Here is a 16,813-nt window from a genome sequence, read left to right on the forward strand (position 1 = left end):
GTCCCCGAGATTCTTTAAAATTACTTCAAAAACAAGACTCACAGGTAGTTTCACAAATTTATTCAAAGTACTTCAAAAACAAGACAACGGATCATCGACATTCTTTCAAAGTACTTCAAAAACAAAATGCACGAAGTCCTCGAGATTCTCTCAAGTTATTTTAAAAACAATGTCAAGTGATCCCCGGATTACTTTCAAATTAATACTTCAAAATTAAGACAAGATATCTCCGAGATTCTATCAAAGTGCTTCAAAAATAAAACACACTAAGTCCCCGAGATTGTTTCAAATTAATACTTCAAAAACAAACGAATGGCGTCCGCGGAATTCTTTCAAACTATAACTACTTCAACAACAAAACAAAATGGGTTCCCGAGATTCTTTCAAATTACTTCAAAAACAAGACTCACAGGCAATTTCCGAGATTTATTCAAACTATTTCAAAAACAAAACACTCGGTGTCAACGAGATTATTTCAAATTACTGTAAAAACAACCTCAAAGGATGCCCGAGATACTTTTTAAACTTCTTCAAAAACAAAACATACGGGATCCTCAAGATTTTTTCAAATTAATACTTCAAAAACAAGACAAGGGATCCCCGAGATTTTTCCAAAGTGCATTAAAAGTAGAACACACTGGGTCCCCGAGATTCTTTCAAATTACTTCAAAAACAAGACTCACAGGTAGTTTCCCAAATTTATTCAAAGTACTTCAAAAACAAGACAACGGATCATCGACATTCTTTCAAATTAATACTTCAAAAACAAACAAATGGCGTCCCCAGGTTTCTTTCAAACTACTTCAACAACAAAACAAAATGGTTTCCGAGATTATTTCAAATTACTTCAAAAACTTGACACAGAGTTCCTCGAGATTCTTTAAAACTAGGTATATCAAAAAAAAAAAAACACAAGGGATCCGCGAAATTATTTCAAACCACTTCAAAAACAAACAAATGGGGTTCCCGGGATTCTTTCAAACTACTTCAACAACAAAACAAAATGGGTTCCCGAGACTCTTTCAAACTACTTCAAAAACAAAACAAGGGATGCCCGAAATTATTTCGAACTACTTCAAAATTAAAACAGAAGGGTTTCCCGAAATTCTTTCAAACTACTTAAAAACGAGACAAGCAATCCCCTAGATTCTTTCAAACTACTTCAAAAACGAACAAATGGGGTCCCGGGATTCTTTCAAATTAATACATCAAAAACAAGATAAGGGATGCCTGAGATTCTTTCAAATTACTGTAAAAACAAGACAATAGATACCCGAGATTCTTTCAAACTATTTCAAAAACAACACAGAAGGGGTTCTCGAGATTCTTTAAAATTCTTCAAAAACGAAATACACGAAGTCCTCGAGATTCTCTCAAATTACTTCAAAAACAATGTCAAGGGATCCTGGAGATACTTTCAAATTAATATTTCAAAAACAAGACAAGGGATCTCCGTGATTCTTTCAAAGTACTTCAAAAATAAAACACACGGAATCCCCGAGATTCTTTCAAATTACTGTAAAAACAAGACAATGGGTCTTCGATAATCTTTTAAACTACTTCAACAACAAAATATAAGGGATCCCCGAGTTTCTTTCAAGTTAATACTTCAAAAACAAACAAATGGGGTCCTCGAGATTCTTTCAAACTTCTTCAACAACAAAACAAAATAGGTTTTAGAAATTCTCTCAAATTACTTCAAAACCTTGACACAGAGTTCCCCGAGATTCTTTAAAACTACGTCAAAAACAAAACACAAGGGATCCGCGGAATTCTTTCAAACTGCTTCAAAAACAAACAAATGGGGACCCCGGGATTCTTTTAAACTTCTTCAACAACAAGACGCAAAGGGTTCCCGAGATTCTTTCAAACTACTTCAAAAACCTGACATAGAAGTCACCGATATTCTTTAAAATTAGACTTCAAAAACAAAATACAAGGAATCTTCGAGATCTTTCAAATTACTTAAAAAATAAACAAATGGGCCTTGCGAGATTCTTTCGAACTATTTCAAAAACAAGACACAAGGGGTCCCTGAGATTCTTTCAAACTACTTCAAAAACAAAACGCAAGGTGTCCCCGAGATTCTTTCGAATTACTGTAAAAACAAGACAAGGGATCCCCGAGATTCTTTTAAAGTATTGGTTCAAAAACAAAATATATGAGGTCTCCAAGATTCTTACAAATTACTTCAAAAACGAGACAAGGGATCCCCGAGATTCTTGCAAACTACTTCAATAACCTGACATAGGGGTCCCCGAGATTCTTTCAAATTACTGTAAAAACAAGACAAAAGATACTCGAGATTCTTTTAAACTACTTCGAAAACAAAACACAATGAGTTCCCGAGATTTTTTGAAATTACTTCAAAAGCATAGCTCACCGGGGTTTCCGAGATTTATTCAAATTGAGTACTTCAAAAACAAGACAAGGTATCGCCGAGATTCTTTGAAGGAACTTCGAAAGCAAAATACACGGAGTCCTCGAGATTCTCTCAAATTACTGTAAAAGCACTGTCAAGGGATGTCCGAGATACTTTCAAATTAATACTTCAAAAACAAGACAAGAGATCCCGAGATTCTTTCAAATTACTTCAAAAACAAAACACAAAGGGTCCCCAAGATTCGTTCGAATTACTTCAAAAATACGTAACAGACAGAAAGATTCCCGAGGTTCTTTCCAATTACTTCGAAGACAAAACATCACGAGTTGGACCATCTGGAAATCGGAATTTTCCAGACGCTCCAGTAACCGTGGTACATCAGAGCTCTCCTTCTCAAATTCAAATGTTATAATATAGTTTTAAATGAAGTAAAATTAGGCCTTGTATCCATCCTAAGTTCAACTACATTCTAATGATAACGAGAAATTTCTTTTCTTTGCGAAATATTCCAACAAGCCACTCGTTGTTACGATGATGAGCAGTAGTGCGAAACTGAAAAATCTAAGTACTAGTTTGAAATAAAATCACACTGGACCGATGCTTTCATGTTACCTATAATTATTTTCATTAAAATATTGTTACAATGAACGGGTATTTAAAAATCTGCATAGCGATTATGTGCAAAATAATTCCCGCGCAACATGGCTGAACTCTGGCTTGACTGAACTGGCTGAACGATCCTCGTTCCCCAAGGTGGCCTCTATTTAAAGCTATAATTCCCTTCAAGAAGTTTCTCAGTCGAGGTCTTTCTAGATTACCCATCGCGACTTCCGCTTCCAGGCTTTTCTTTAGCGAACCGCCCCGCGTCACCGACGATGAGTCATCATCGCCATAGATACTAGAACCCATAGCCGTGGTACCGGGACGGCGTATGGGTTTCTTTCGCAACAATATGTACATTAATTTGTTATAGTGCAAAACCTATCCAAACCAAATGACAAAACCAGGTTTTTTACTTATGGAATATTAGTACCACACTAAAAACGCAAAAGTTACTGCTCGCAATCATTTACCATTTTTGTAGTTTGCAGTATATTATAGATTGCGGCTTTGAAATCAACAGTCGCAAAATCGAATTTTTATCATTTTTGGTATAAGTTTATTTCACTCCCACTCAAAGGAAATCTCTGCGCAAGGTCAATATTTATAATTGACCCAACGAACCGCGAATGAGAATGGTTGTCTTTTCCTGAATGTTTTGTTAATGTCACCGTGTAATATACAAGATTATACAACTGAAAATTACTGATGAAGGGATATTTTGGTAATATTTTGGCAGTAGTACCACACTAAAAATACAAAAGCTACTACCCCTATTTTTGTTTTTGTATCACATGAGTTAGGTTCCTCTTATATTTGGAATGTGACATATCCTTGTAACCCTAACGTATTAACAAAAATTTATTTTAATTTAAAATCGGTTTGTTATTTCAAAGTTCAACGATAATAGGACTTAATTTGAGTTGGTGTCAAATCCATTAAAATGTACCCACTTTTTTAGATATTTGTTGAATTTAATTTTTTAAATTGATGCAAAAAATGTGATTCTCGATCCGTATATTGGTAGCATAAATACATATTTTAAAAGCTCGAATGGTGCAAATGATTAATCAAAATTGTGTTAGCTTTAATTTTTAAAATTGATGGCAGGTGAAATGATGTACGAGTTTTGGCATTAACACACTACCATTACGCACTGTACTTATCAATCATTTATCGTCATTCGCAATTCAGTTTATCTTTTTGTTTTTTTTTTGTCGTTTTCTGTTAGGCATACATTCGTTTATTGGTGTTGCCGAAAAAATCAACAGTTTTTTAACTAGGTCAAAGTTTTTTTCAAACGAAGTTTAATAAGTACAACATGAGGCTTCTAGTTCTCCTACAGAGTTACTTTTTCTCTTTTCAATATATTTATTTTAAAATCAACAATAGCTTATCTTTTGCATTGTCACTAAAAAAGTGTATTTTTTAAGATAGTAGTGATGAAACCATCCATGCTTTGAAGTATATTCGGTTGCCTAGTTAGTCTGCGAAAATAATTGCCCTGTTATAAACAAGCGGCAAATAATAATTCCAAGCTTGAACAAAACATATTTTTTATTGTACACCCGTTAGAAGGGATTTAATTTTAGATCGTATAGTTCAATTTTTTGCAATCATTAAACAAACCCGGAGGATGTTATTAAAATTTATTAATATTTCACTACACGTGCAAGCCATTTCAGCCGTGGTAATAAATATTCAGTTTCAGCTTTATTAATTTTTTCTAAAAAAATAATAAAACGAACAAAATTTCGTTGTGAACATTTTAGTTTTTGTTACATAAATTGGTTTCATCGATGTAATAATAATTACAAATCTGTTTCGAACTGAAATTTAGAGAATTAGAAATGGTGAATGCGCCGGTGGAAAAACTTAATAGATTTTGTAAAAAATAAATTACTTTGTTTTTCGTTGACGAGTACTGGATTTGACACCTTTTTTGCTTTATTAGATTTCTTTGCAGGACAAAAAGTATCAGTGGGAAAAAATAAATTACTATGTTTTTTGTATTTCCTACACGGTCCCACATGAATTTTTTGCTTAAAGATAAACAAATTTTTAACATTAATCGAAATAGGTTGTTAAATAATAAAAAAAAAAAAAACGTTTCTCGTCGACGTAATTGTATCCCACGTATTATTAAGAATTCATTGAAAACTCCTCCTTCGAACTTTTTGCATCTCCAACTTCCTCTTTGAGTAATGTCGGAAATGTGCACGTCTTAAAAATCCACTTTATCCGCAGCGACCCTATTAACCCCGAGCGGATTAAACTAACCCATTCTTTCTTAAAATATCTTCGAAAATTGAAAAAGCACACTTACTTTAATTTGAAATTCAAGACCATTTGAGCTCATACATAAATTATGGCAGGAAGCAGAAAATAAGCAATCCATGAAACCAAGAGTAGCACCCAAGATGAAAACAGATGAAGTCGAGGGGTGCAGCTGTCTCCAACCAGATGACTCGATTTGTCACGACGTCGCTCTTCTGACTTGATCCACGCCTCCAATTTTTTACAATTCACGGAAAACGCCGCCACCGTAAAAATTCCAGGACCGTCTCACGTGTTGGTGCACCTGATATTTGCCTTTAATCGACCATAAAATTAGCAGAAGCCTTCTTTAATTGAGGCCATTCATTTTATTCGCAGTTTTTATCTCCCCCAAATTCTTTGTTTTACAGGTTGCCGGAACACGGCTCTCGGGTAAATAATCCGTGTTAGGGGCGGGGGCGCAAGTGTTAAAAACAAATGTCGGGTTATTAATATTCCCTGAAGTGGAGGTTAAAAAGGGAATCGTGGTGGACGCAGAGAAGCAACCTACTAATAGATTTTTGAGTTTAAACAAAAATAGTCCACTGTAGAAGATTTCAACCCGAAAAACGACATCTCTTTTTCTATTTTATTACTAACACTAACATGTTTGTTGAGTTTCTGCTTCGTAACAATTTAAGTTTGCTTTTTATTTCCTAAGCTTACACTAGTGGGTGAACGGCTAATCTTATGTTTTCTTAACGTTTCGTAACCCCTAGACCATGAGAAAGTAGGACTCCCGTTTCCATCTGTCGTTCCACTGTAGTCCGTTGGCTATTTTCTTCAATAATTCGATAGTAACTTTTTTTTAAAGAATGTGTAGAAGATTGTGATTTCCTAGCATTTTCTTCAAGAATATGAATGCATTTTGTGGGTTTTTTTTTCTTTAAAAAAAGTTTAAGGTTCCAAGTGTCTTTGTTTAAAGAAAATCGAAGAAATCTCGAGCATTCCTAGTATTTTTTCTATGAAGGCGAATAATCTCGGAAGCTTTTAGTGCCTTTTTTTTAACGCATGCGAAGTAATTTTAGACACTCCTAGGATTTTTTTTAAAAGGATGTGAAATAATTGTTGAGGGCTCCTAGCCTCTTTGTTAAGAATGAGAAAACATTGAAAAAATCTGGAGTCCCTTAGTGTCTTTGTTTTAAAGAATTTGAAAAAATCTCGAGGCTTCCTAGCGTCTTTTTAAGAATGTGAAATAATCTCAGCTTTTAATATTTTTTTTTAAAGATTGTGAAACAATCTTGGAGGCTCCTAGTGTCTTTTCTTAAGAATGCGAAAAAAAAATGAAAGAATCTCGGGGCCCTTAGTGTCTTTTTTAAAGAATATGAAAAAAATCGCGGTGGCTCCTAATACTACTAAGATTTTTGTGGAATCATCTCGGGGGCTACTAGTGTCTCCTTTTTAAGAATGTGAAGGGATTTTGGGGGTTTTTAGTGCCCTTTTTTAAAGATTGTAATGTAATCTTGGAAGCTTCTAGGTCTTTCTTTAAGAATCTGAAATGAATTGAGGGAGCACTTAGTGTCTTAAGAATGCGGAAGAATCTTTTAATTCTTTCTCTGGGCCACTACTGTTCATTTTTCAAAGAACTTAAAGGATAGGAAATAATCTTAGATGCTCTTAATACTCATTTTAAAGAATGTGAAAGAATCTTGGAGGGTTCTAAGGGTCTTTCTTTGAAGAATGTGAAATCTCGGGGACTACGCGTGTCTCTTTTATAAAAATGCGAAAGAATTTTGGGGGTTTTTAAATGTCATTTTTTAAAATATTGGAAAGTAATCTTGGAGCCTTCTAGGTTTTATTTAAGAAAGTGAAATCATTGGGGCATTTAGTGTTTTTCGTGTTTTTTCTTAAGAATACGAAAGAACTGAAAGAATCTCTGGGCCCTTACTGTCTTTTTTCAGAAAACGCGAAAGAACTGAAAGACTCTCAGAGCCCTAGGTGTCTTTTTTAAAGAATGTAAAATAATCTTGGAGGCTTCTAAGGCCTTTTTTTAGAAATTCAAGTAAAATTGTAAGAATTTACCGAACCTTAGTGTCCCTTTTTCAAAGAACAAGAAAGAATCAAGAATCTCGGCGGCTCTAATACCTTTTTTTAAGAATGTGAAAGATTCTTAGAGACTCCTAGGGTTTTTTTTGAAGAATGTGAAATAGTCTTAAAAGCCCCCAATGTTTCTTTCTTAAGAATGCGAAATAATTTTGGGGGTTTTCAGTCTTATTTTTTAAAAGAATCTGAAACTAGGGACTCGTAGTGCCTCTTTTTCGCACTACTTTGTGTTTTGTTTTTAAGGATGTTAAAGGAACTTGAGACCTAAAGAACCTCAGGAGTCCCAGGTGTCTTTGTTTTAAGAATACAAAAGAACTGAAAGAATTTCTAGGCCTTTAGTGTCTACTTTTTTAAGAATGCCAAAGAATCAGGGCCCTTGGTGTCGTTTTTTAAGAATGCGAAAGAATATTGAGGCTCCTAGTGTCTTTATTAAAGAATGTAAAAAAAGCTCGAGGGCTTTTAGCATTTTTGAAATAATGCGACGTAATCTTGGAGGTTCCAAGGATCTTTTTTTTTAAGAATTCGAAATAATCTTGGGGGCCTCTATTGCCTCTTTCTCAAGAATGCGAGAAACTTTCGAGGGCTTTTAATGCCATTTTTTTATAAAGAATATTAAAGAATCTTGGGGGTCCTAGTGAATGTATTTTAAAAAATGAGAAATAATATCGGAGGCTCTGAGTGTCTTTCTTAAAGAATGCGATGTAATCTTGAAAGTTCCTAGGATCTTTTTTGAAATAATCTTGAAGGCTCCTAATACATATTTTTAAGGAATGTGAAATAATTTTGGAGGCTTCTAAGGTCTTATTTTGCCAGAATGTGAAATAATTTTGAGGTCCCTAATAGTTTTTATTTAAGGAATGTGAAAGAATCCTGAGGGCTCCTTAAGAATCCTTTTTGAAGAAGAAATCTCGGAAGCTACTAGTGTCTCTTTTTTAAGTATGCGAAAGAATGTTGGGGGTTTTTAAATGTCATTTTTTAAAAGATTGCAAAGTAATCTTGGAGGTTTATAAGGTATTTTTAAGGAAAGTGAAATAATTGGGGAGGGGGACATTTAGTGTTTTTTTCTTAAGAATACGAAAGAATTGAAAGAATCTCTGGGCCCCTACTGTCTTTTTTCAGAGACCGCGGAAAAATTGAAAGAGTCTCTGGGCCCTTAGTGTCTTTTTTAAAATAATGAGAAATAATGTGGGAGTTCCTAATACTTTTTTAAGGTCTTTTTTCGTAAGAATGTGAAATAATTTTCAGAGTCCTTAATACTTTTTATTTAAGGAATGTGAGAGAAATATCGGGGGCTACTAGTGCCTCTTTTGTAAGAATGCAAAACAATTTTGAGGCTTGCTTCCAAGGGTCTTTTTTTAAGAATGTGGGGGGGCACTTTGTGTCTTTTTCTAATAGAATTAAGGAAGAATTGAATGAATCTCTGGGCCCTTAATGTTTTTTTTCAAAGAACGCGAAAGAAATTGAAAGAATCTAGACCCTAATTAGTGTCTTTTTAAAGAATGTGAAATAATATTGGAGGCTCCTACTACTTTTTTTAAGGAATGTGAAAGAATTGTGGAAGCTATTAGGATCTTTTTTGTAGAATGTGAAATAATCTTGGAGACTCCTAATGGTTTTTTTAAGATCGGGAAAGAAACTGAAAGAATTCTAGGTCCTTAGTGTCTTTTTTTAAGAGTATGAAAAAATTTCGAGTGCTCCTATTACTTTTTTTAAGGAATGTGAAAGAGGCTCCTTAGAGTCTTTTTTTAAAAAATGCGAAATCTCGAGAGCTACTAGTTCTCATTTTTAAGAATGTGAAAGAATTTGAGGGCTTTTTAAATGTGATTTTGTAAAATATTGCAAAATAATCTTGGAGGATTCTAGGGTCTTTTTTAAGAATGTGAAATCATGGGGGGGGGGGCACTTGGTGTCTTTTTCTTAAAAAATGAGAAAGAATTGAAAGAACCTCCGGGCCCATACTGTTTATTTAAAGAACGCGAAAGAAACTGAAAGACTCTGGACCCTTAAGGTCTCTTTTAAAGAATGTGAAATAATGAATTTGAAAGAATTTTGAAAGCTACTAGATTCTTTTTTGTAGAATGTGAAATAAATTTAGTGTTGTTTCTAAGAATGCGAAAGAAATTGAAAGAACTCTAGGCCCTTAGTGTCATTTTTTAAAGAGTGTGAACGCATGTTGGGTGCTCCTAATACTTTTTTAAAGGAATGTGAAAGAGTCTCCTAAGGATCTTTTTTTGAAGAATGTGAAATTTCGGGGGCTACTAGTTCTCTTTTTTAAGAATGCGAAAGAATTTTGGAGGTTTGTCAATGTCATTTGTTAAAAGTTTGCAGCGTAATCTTGGAGGCTTCTAGGGTTTTTTTCTGAAGAATGTGAAATTATTGGGGAGGAAGCACTTAGTGTCTTTTTTTTAAAGAATGCGAAGGAATTGAATGCATCTCTGGGCGACTACTGTTTTTTTTAAGAAAGTGAAAGAAATTGAAAGACTCTGGAGCCTTAGTGTATATTTTAAAGAATGCGAAATAATACTGGGGGCGCCTAATACTTTTTTAAGGAATACAAAAGAATTTTGGAGGTTACTAGTATCTTTTTTGTAGAATGTGAAACATCTTGGAGGCTTCTAGTGTCTTTTTACGAATACTCAAGAAATTGAAAGAACTCTAAGCCCTTTGTGTCTTTTTTTAGAGGGTATGAAAGAATTTCGGATACTCCTAATACTTTTTTTAAGGAATGTGAAAGAGCCTCCTAAGGATCTTTTTTTTAAGAATGTGAAATCTCGGGGGTTACTAAGTCTGTTTTTTAAGAATGTGAAAGAATTTTGATAGTTTTCTAATGTCACTTTTTAAAGAATTGCAGAGTAATATGGGAGGCTTCTAGGGTCTTTTTTTAAGAAAGTGAAATTACTGAGCGGGGGAGGGCACTTGGTGCCTTTTTCTTAAAGAATGCGTGAAAGAATTGAATGAATCTCTGGACTCCGACTGTTTTTTAAAGAACGCGAAAGAAACTGGAAGTATCTGGATCCTTAGTGTCTTTTTAAAAAATGTGAAATAATATTGAAGACTTTTAATACTTGTTTTTAAGGAATTTGAAAGAATTTTGGAGGCTGTTAGAGTCTTTTTTTGTAAGAATGTGAAATAATCTTGGGGGCTCCTAGTATTTTTTTTAATAATTCGAAATAACATATAAGAATCTCCGGGCCCTTAGGAACTTTATTTTTAAGAATATGAAAGAATCTTGGGGCTGTAATACTTTTTTTTTAAATATGAAAAAACCTTGGAGACGCCTAGTCTTTTTTTCAAAAATGTGAAATAGCCTCAGGGGTTCCCAATGTGTCTCTTTTAAGAATCCGAAATAATTTTGAGAGACTTCATTTTCAATTTTTAATAGATTTAATAATATTAGGGGCTCCTAGTGCCTATTTTTCTCACCGAAAGAATATCAGGAGCCCCGAATGACTTTGTTTTAAAGAATTCGGGTGTCCTTTGTGTCTTTTTTTAAATAATGCTTAAAATCTTGGAGACCCCTAGGGATGTAAAAGAACTAAATGGCTCTTGGAGCTCCTAATGTCTTTTTTTGAAGAATACAAAAGAACGCAAGAATCTCTAGACCCTCAGTGTCTTTTTTTAAGAAAGTGAACGAATCTAGGGGAGCCTAGTGTCTTTTTTTAAGAGTACCAAAGAATTAGGTCCTCCGTGGTATCGTTTTTTAAGAATGCGAAAGTATCTTGAGGCTCCTAGTGTCTTTATTTAAGAATGTGAAAAAATCTCGGAAGCTTTTAGTGTCTTTTTAAAAATGCGAAGTAATCTTGGAGGTTCTTAAAATCTTTTTCTTTAAGAATGGTCGGTGGGCGGGTCTTGGTCCCTCGACGTAATCTTGGATCTTTTTTTTAAGAATGTGAAATAATCTTGGGGGTCTCGTGCCTCTTTTTCAAGAATGCGAGAGAATTTCAAGAGCTTTCAGTGTCTTTTTTTAAAGAATCTTTGAGAATCTCATAGGGGTCTTGGTCCCTGTTTTTTAAAAATGAGAAAAAATCTCGGGGGCTCTTGGTGTCTTTTTTGAAGAATACAAAGTAAGTAAGGTTTCTAGGATCTTTTTTTTTTAAGAATGTGAAATAATTTTGGGAGTTCCGAGTGACTTTTTTTAAGGATGCGAAATAATGTTGAGGGATTTCAGAATCATTTTTTAATAGAATCTGAAATAATATTAGGAACTCCTAATGTCTATTTTTCTTACTGAAAAAATATCAGGAGCCCCGGACGATTTTGTTTTAAAGAATTCGAAAAAATCTCGGGTGTCCCTTATGTTTTTTTTTAATAATGTGAAAAATCTTGGAGGCCCCTAAGGTTATCTTTTTTTTTAAAGAATGTGAAAGAATCGGGGGGGGGGGGTCTTAGTCCCTCGACGTAATCTTGGAGGTTACTAAGATCTTTTTTTTAAGAATGTGAAATAATCTTGGGGGTTCTCGTGCCTCTTTTTCAAGAATGCGAGAGAATTTCAAGAGCTTTCAGTGTCTTTTTTTAAAGAATGTTTGAGAATCTCATAGGGGTCTTGGTCCCTGTTTTTTTAAAATGAGAAGAAATCTCGGGGGCTCTTGGTGTCTTTTTTGAAGAATGCAACGTAAGTAAGGTTTCTAGGATCTTTTTTTTAAGAATGTGAAATAATCTTGGGAGTTCTTAGTGCCTCTTTTTAAGGATGCGAAATAATGTTGAGGGATTTCAGTATCATTTTTTAATCGAATCTGAAATAATATATATAATAATATAATAATAATATATATTTTTCTTACTGAAAAAATATCAGGAGCCCCGGACGACTTTGTTTTAAAGAATTCGAAAAAATCTCGGGTGTCCCTTGTGTCTTTTTTTAAATAATGCTAAAAATCTTGGAGGTCCCTAAGGTTATCTTTTTTTTTTAAGAATGTGAAATAATCTTGACTGTCCTAGTGCCTCTTTTACAAGAATGCGAGAGAATTTTGAGGGTTTTTAGGATCTTCTCAGAGCGAAAAATCTTGAAGGGCCATTGAGTTTTTTTTAAGAACACGATTCTTAGGGGTTCCTAGCGTCCCTTTTTTTGAGATGCGAAAGAACTGAAAGACCCTCGGAGCTCCTAGTGTCTTTTTTTTTAAGAATACAAAAGAACTGAAAGAATCTCTGGGTTCTTATTGTCTTTTTCTTAAGAATTTGAACGAAACTCGAGGAGCCTAGTGTCTTTTTTTTAAGAATTACAAAGAATTAGGACCCCCTTGGTGTAGTTTTTTATGAATGCGAAAGAATTTTCAGGCTTTTAGTGTCTTTTTTAAAATGCGACGTAATCTTGAGGGTTCCTAAGATTTTTTTTTTAAGAATGTGAAAGAATTTTGGGGACCTCTATTGCCTCATTTTCACGAATACTTGACAATTTCGAAGGCTTTTAGTGTCTTTTTTTTAAAGAATGTGAAAGAATCGGGAGATCCTAGTGTCGGTTTTTTAAAAAATGAGAACAAATCTCGGAGGCACTTAGTGTCTTTTTAAAAAAATCCGAAGTAGGTAAGGTTCCTGGGATCTTTTTTCAAGAATGTGAAACAATCTTGGGGGTTCCTAGTGCCTCTTTTTTAAGAATGTTAGAGAATTTCTCGGGTTTTTAGTGACTTTTTTTGAAATAATGAAAAACTCTCGGGGCTTCAATTAAATTTGTTAAGATCTTGGGGGTTCCTAATGTCTTTGATTTTTAAGAGTGCAAAAGAACTGCATATTACGAAATAATCTCTGAGGCCTCTACTGTCTTTTTGTAAAAAAAATATGAAAAAACTCATTTGAAACATATGCCTAGCATGATTCATGATCAATATAATATCTAATCTAGTTATAATAAAACAGGGCGGGAAAATGTCTACCTAAATAACTTGGTACCGATGTTTTGGTTTCTAGTATCCTGGATATACCGCGTGATCAAGAAAAGTCTGTTCTAATTTACCTTCCGATTACACAGATTTGTTCCAGTTTCTTCTGCAATTATTTTCTCTTTATTGTTATATTTTTCGCACTTGTAAGTTTTTCGTTACATGTTTTTTTTTCCTAACAACTACACGTCATGCAAGCAGAAAAGAGAAATCCTTTGACACTCATCCCTTCGAGCAGAATCGAATTTTCCGACCTGTATTAACAAGGCAGTCTTGATGTAGTGATCGTGCTCCCAAATTAATCCCACCCTCCTGCCCTCGTCTCCACTTCCCACCCCATGCAGTGTCTCTTTATGCAGCAAAATAAATCAGACTGGTATTCCAGACAAAATTACAGCAATAAAATATATCATAATACGAGAGCAAAACTGCGAGCATCGCAGAAACATCTATCGTTATTTAAATGGGTGTCGGTCTTGTATGTGTTTTAAGTAGATAATTAGATTAACTAGGAAATATGGCGTCGAAATTGCGAAATGACGTACATTTTAATTTAAATGTCTGCTAGGAAGGCGCATTTATCATATTAAAAGTTAATTTATATTTGCAAAGCAAACCTCACCGAGGTGTTTTCTTCCAGCTGGGAAGTTTGGCGACCATCAAGATGTCGCTAAGTTTCCTCACAATTTGCTTATTAATATTTGCCAGCACTAAACAGTTTAGCATGTAAATCACATCGTAGTCGGCGACGCTTGAATATTCATATTAAACGCACTTCGCATACACACTTCCATATTTGCATGTCTGCTGTTCTAATTAACCAATAAATTTAATTAATCTCTTGCGGGGTGCGAGGGCTCAGGCAGGCTTGTGTTTCTTGCGAAAAACAACCAACAGCTTTACCGGCGAAATTACTAGCGAGTAGTCGTCCGAAAGTCGCCGCAGAGGGGACTCGCTACAACAATTTTTTCTTTTTTCTATGATAAAATGACATTAATGTAGATGTATCATACAACAAACTGTAGCTTTTTTCATGTTATAAGTCCCTGAAAACAGTTCGATCAACAAAAAAAATATGACAGACAAATATCGTAAAAAAGCACAATTGTCTTCTGTTTTTTTTCTTTTTTTTGTGTGTTAAACATCATAGAATCCCTTGAAAATCCTCACATTGATAAAATAACGTGTTCTAAAGGTCTCTGACATATTAAATATTTGTTACTATTACAATTTATTTCAATAATTATGTCTTAGGAGACCCACGTTGTGTTGCAAGATTGCAAGATGGCGAAATGTGTTCTAGAATATTCTAAATTTAACTCAGATGGAGAGCAAATATAGCAACACCATGTATTTGAGTTTAATTTCGAAAATGGCTGGTAATTTTTTATCGTTCCGGTCCGATCGGTCTGTATTTTGCAGCAAAATAATAGAATTTTTAAGTACGCTTTGGGCCGGACGTCGATGGGCAAACCGATCGGTAGCACAAGTTCATTTTAATAACTTGCATCCGGGAACTAGTCTGCGTGCAATATAAACATGAAGAGTTTTTTAATTTGGTTTTGGCCATCTATAAATCACATTGAGTTCTCGCTTGTCGGCCCCCGGGCTCGATGGACCAATGTGTTCATTTATGGCATCCTCCCATGATATTTATGAAAGCTTTTTACTGTTCATGATTAACACTAATGAAGTATTCATCTAAACTGATGGGTTTTATGTTTGAACATCCACAAGTTTATAATTTACATTTAAATTATGTTTTCATCTACACTCCGTATTAAAAATAGACGCATTATTAATTTAGTGTGCTAAGCCTGCTTTTAGAGTGCATCAAATAATTAATAATCTGTTCGAAAGCGGATTAGCGAACCATTACGCGAAGACGCGCCAGATTTAATTCAGACAAAGAAAAAATGATCAAAGGTTAATTCGACGGAACTTCCCTCGTTTGTGAAGCGTAGTCGAACGAATTCCGCGAATAAATTATCAAAAATTTTTGCGAATTTTTTTTCTGACAATCTCTATAAAGTAAATAAAATCAAAACATCGATCGAGAATTCAAAAAATCGAAATAACATAAAATCGAAAAATCGAATACTTAGAAATTGAAAAATTCGAATATTTAACATAAAAAAAAATCGATAAATCGAAAATAAAAAATTGAAAACCCGAAAAATTACGAAATTGAATAATCAAAACATCGAAATCTTAATAAATCCAAAAATCGAAAAATTGAAAAATCCAAAAATTGAAAAATTTTAAAATGAAAGATTTTGGCACTCGCAAATTGAAAAGCCGAATATGGAAATCCGAAAAACTGAAAATCGAGCAATCCAAACATCAAAGAAATTGAAAAATTTTAAATTTAAAAAATAACGAAAAATTGAAAAATTCACAAAATTGAAATTTTGAAAACTTTAAGAAATCGAAAAACCGAAATATTGAGAAATAGTAAAACTGAAGAACTAAAAATTAAAAAACCTCTATATCAACACATCGAAAAATCGTAAAACAGCAAAATTGGGAAATCGAAAAATTGAAAACTCGAAGCATCGAAAAGCCTAGAAATCGGAAAATCCAAACATCAAAAGATAAAGAAATCTAGAAATCGATAGTCGAGAAGATGAAAAACCGAAAAATCGTGAAATCAAATAACATAAAATTCGAAAATCCAAAAATTAGAAGTTGAAAAATTGGAATATTTAAAATTAAAAAAAGAACGATAAATCAAAAAAATTAAAAATTAAAATACTGAAAAGCCGAAAAATTATGAAAATGAATAATAAACATCGAAATCTCAATAAATCCAAAAATCGAAAATAGAAAAATCTAAAAGAATAAAAACTGAAACATTTAAAACTCAAAAAAGAGAAAAATTCAAAAAACAAAAATTTTAGAAATCGAAAATTAAAAAACCGATATATCGAAATCCGAAATGTCGGGCAATCGAAACATAAAAAAATTTAAAATTTAAAATTTAGAAAAGCGAAAAATTAAAATATCGAAAAATTGAAAATTTCTGAAAATTGAAATGCTAAAAACTTGTGTAATTGAAAATCTGAAATAACGAGAAATCAAAAAATCTAAAGATCTGAGAAATCAATACATATATCGAAAAATTTAAGAAATCGAAAAACCGAAATATCGAAAAATAGTAAAATTGAAGAATTAAAAATTAAAAAACTGTAAATCAAAATATCAAAAAATCGTAAAATAACAAAATTGAAGAATGGAGAAATTAGAAAATCCCAAAACTGAAATCTCGAAAAATTGGGAAGTCGAAACACTGAAAGGCGAAACATCGAAAAAGTCCAGATGATGAAAAACCGAAAAATCGTGAGATCGAAAAAAATGGAAAAATCCAAAAATTAGAAGTTGCAAAATTGGAATGTTTGAATTTAAAAAAAAAACAATAAATCAAAAAATCAAAAAACTGAAAAGCCGAAAAATTACGAAATTGAATAATCGAAACGTCGAAGAATTGAAAAATTGAAAAATCGAAAAGAATAAAAACTGAAACATTTAAAACTCGAAAAATAGAACAATTAAAAAATTAGAGATTTTAGAAATCGAAAATTGAAAAACCGAAATATCG

Source organism: Zophobas morio, unplaced genomic scaffold, assembly GCF_036711695.1.
Source record: "Zophobas morio isolate AGI-343-1 ecotype UQ-CSIRO unplaced genomic scaffold, CSIRO_AGI_Zmor_V1 ptg000011l, whole genome shotgun sequence".
In the NCBI taxonomy this organism is placed as follows: domain Eukaryota; kingdom Metazoa; phylum Arthropoda; class Insecta; order Coleoptera; family Tenebrionidae; genus Zophobas; species Zophobas morio.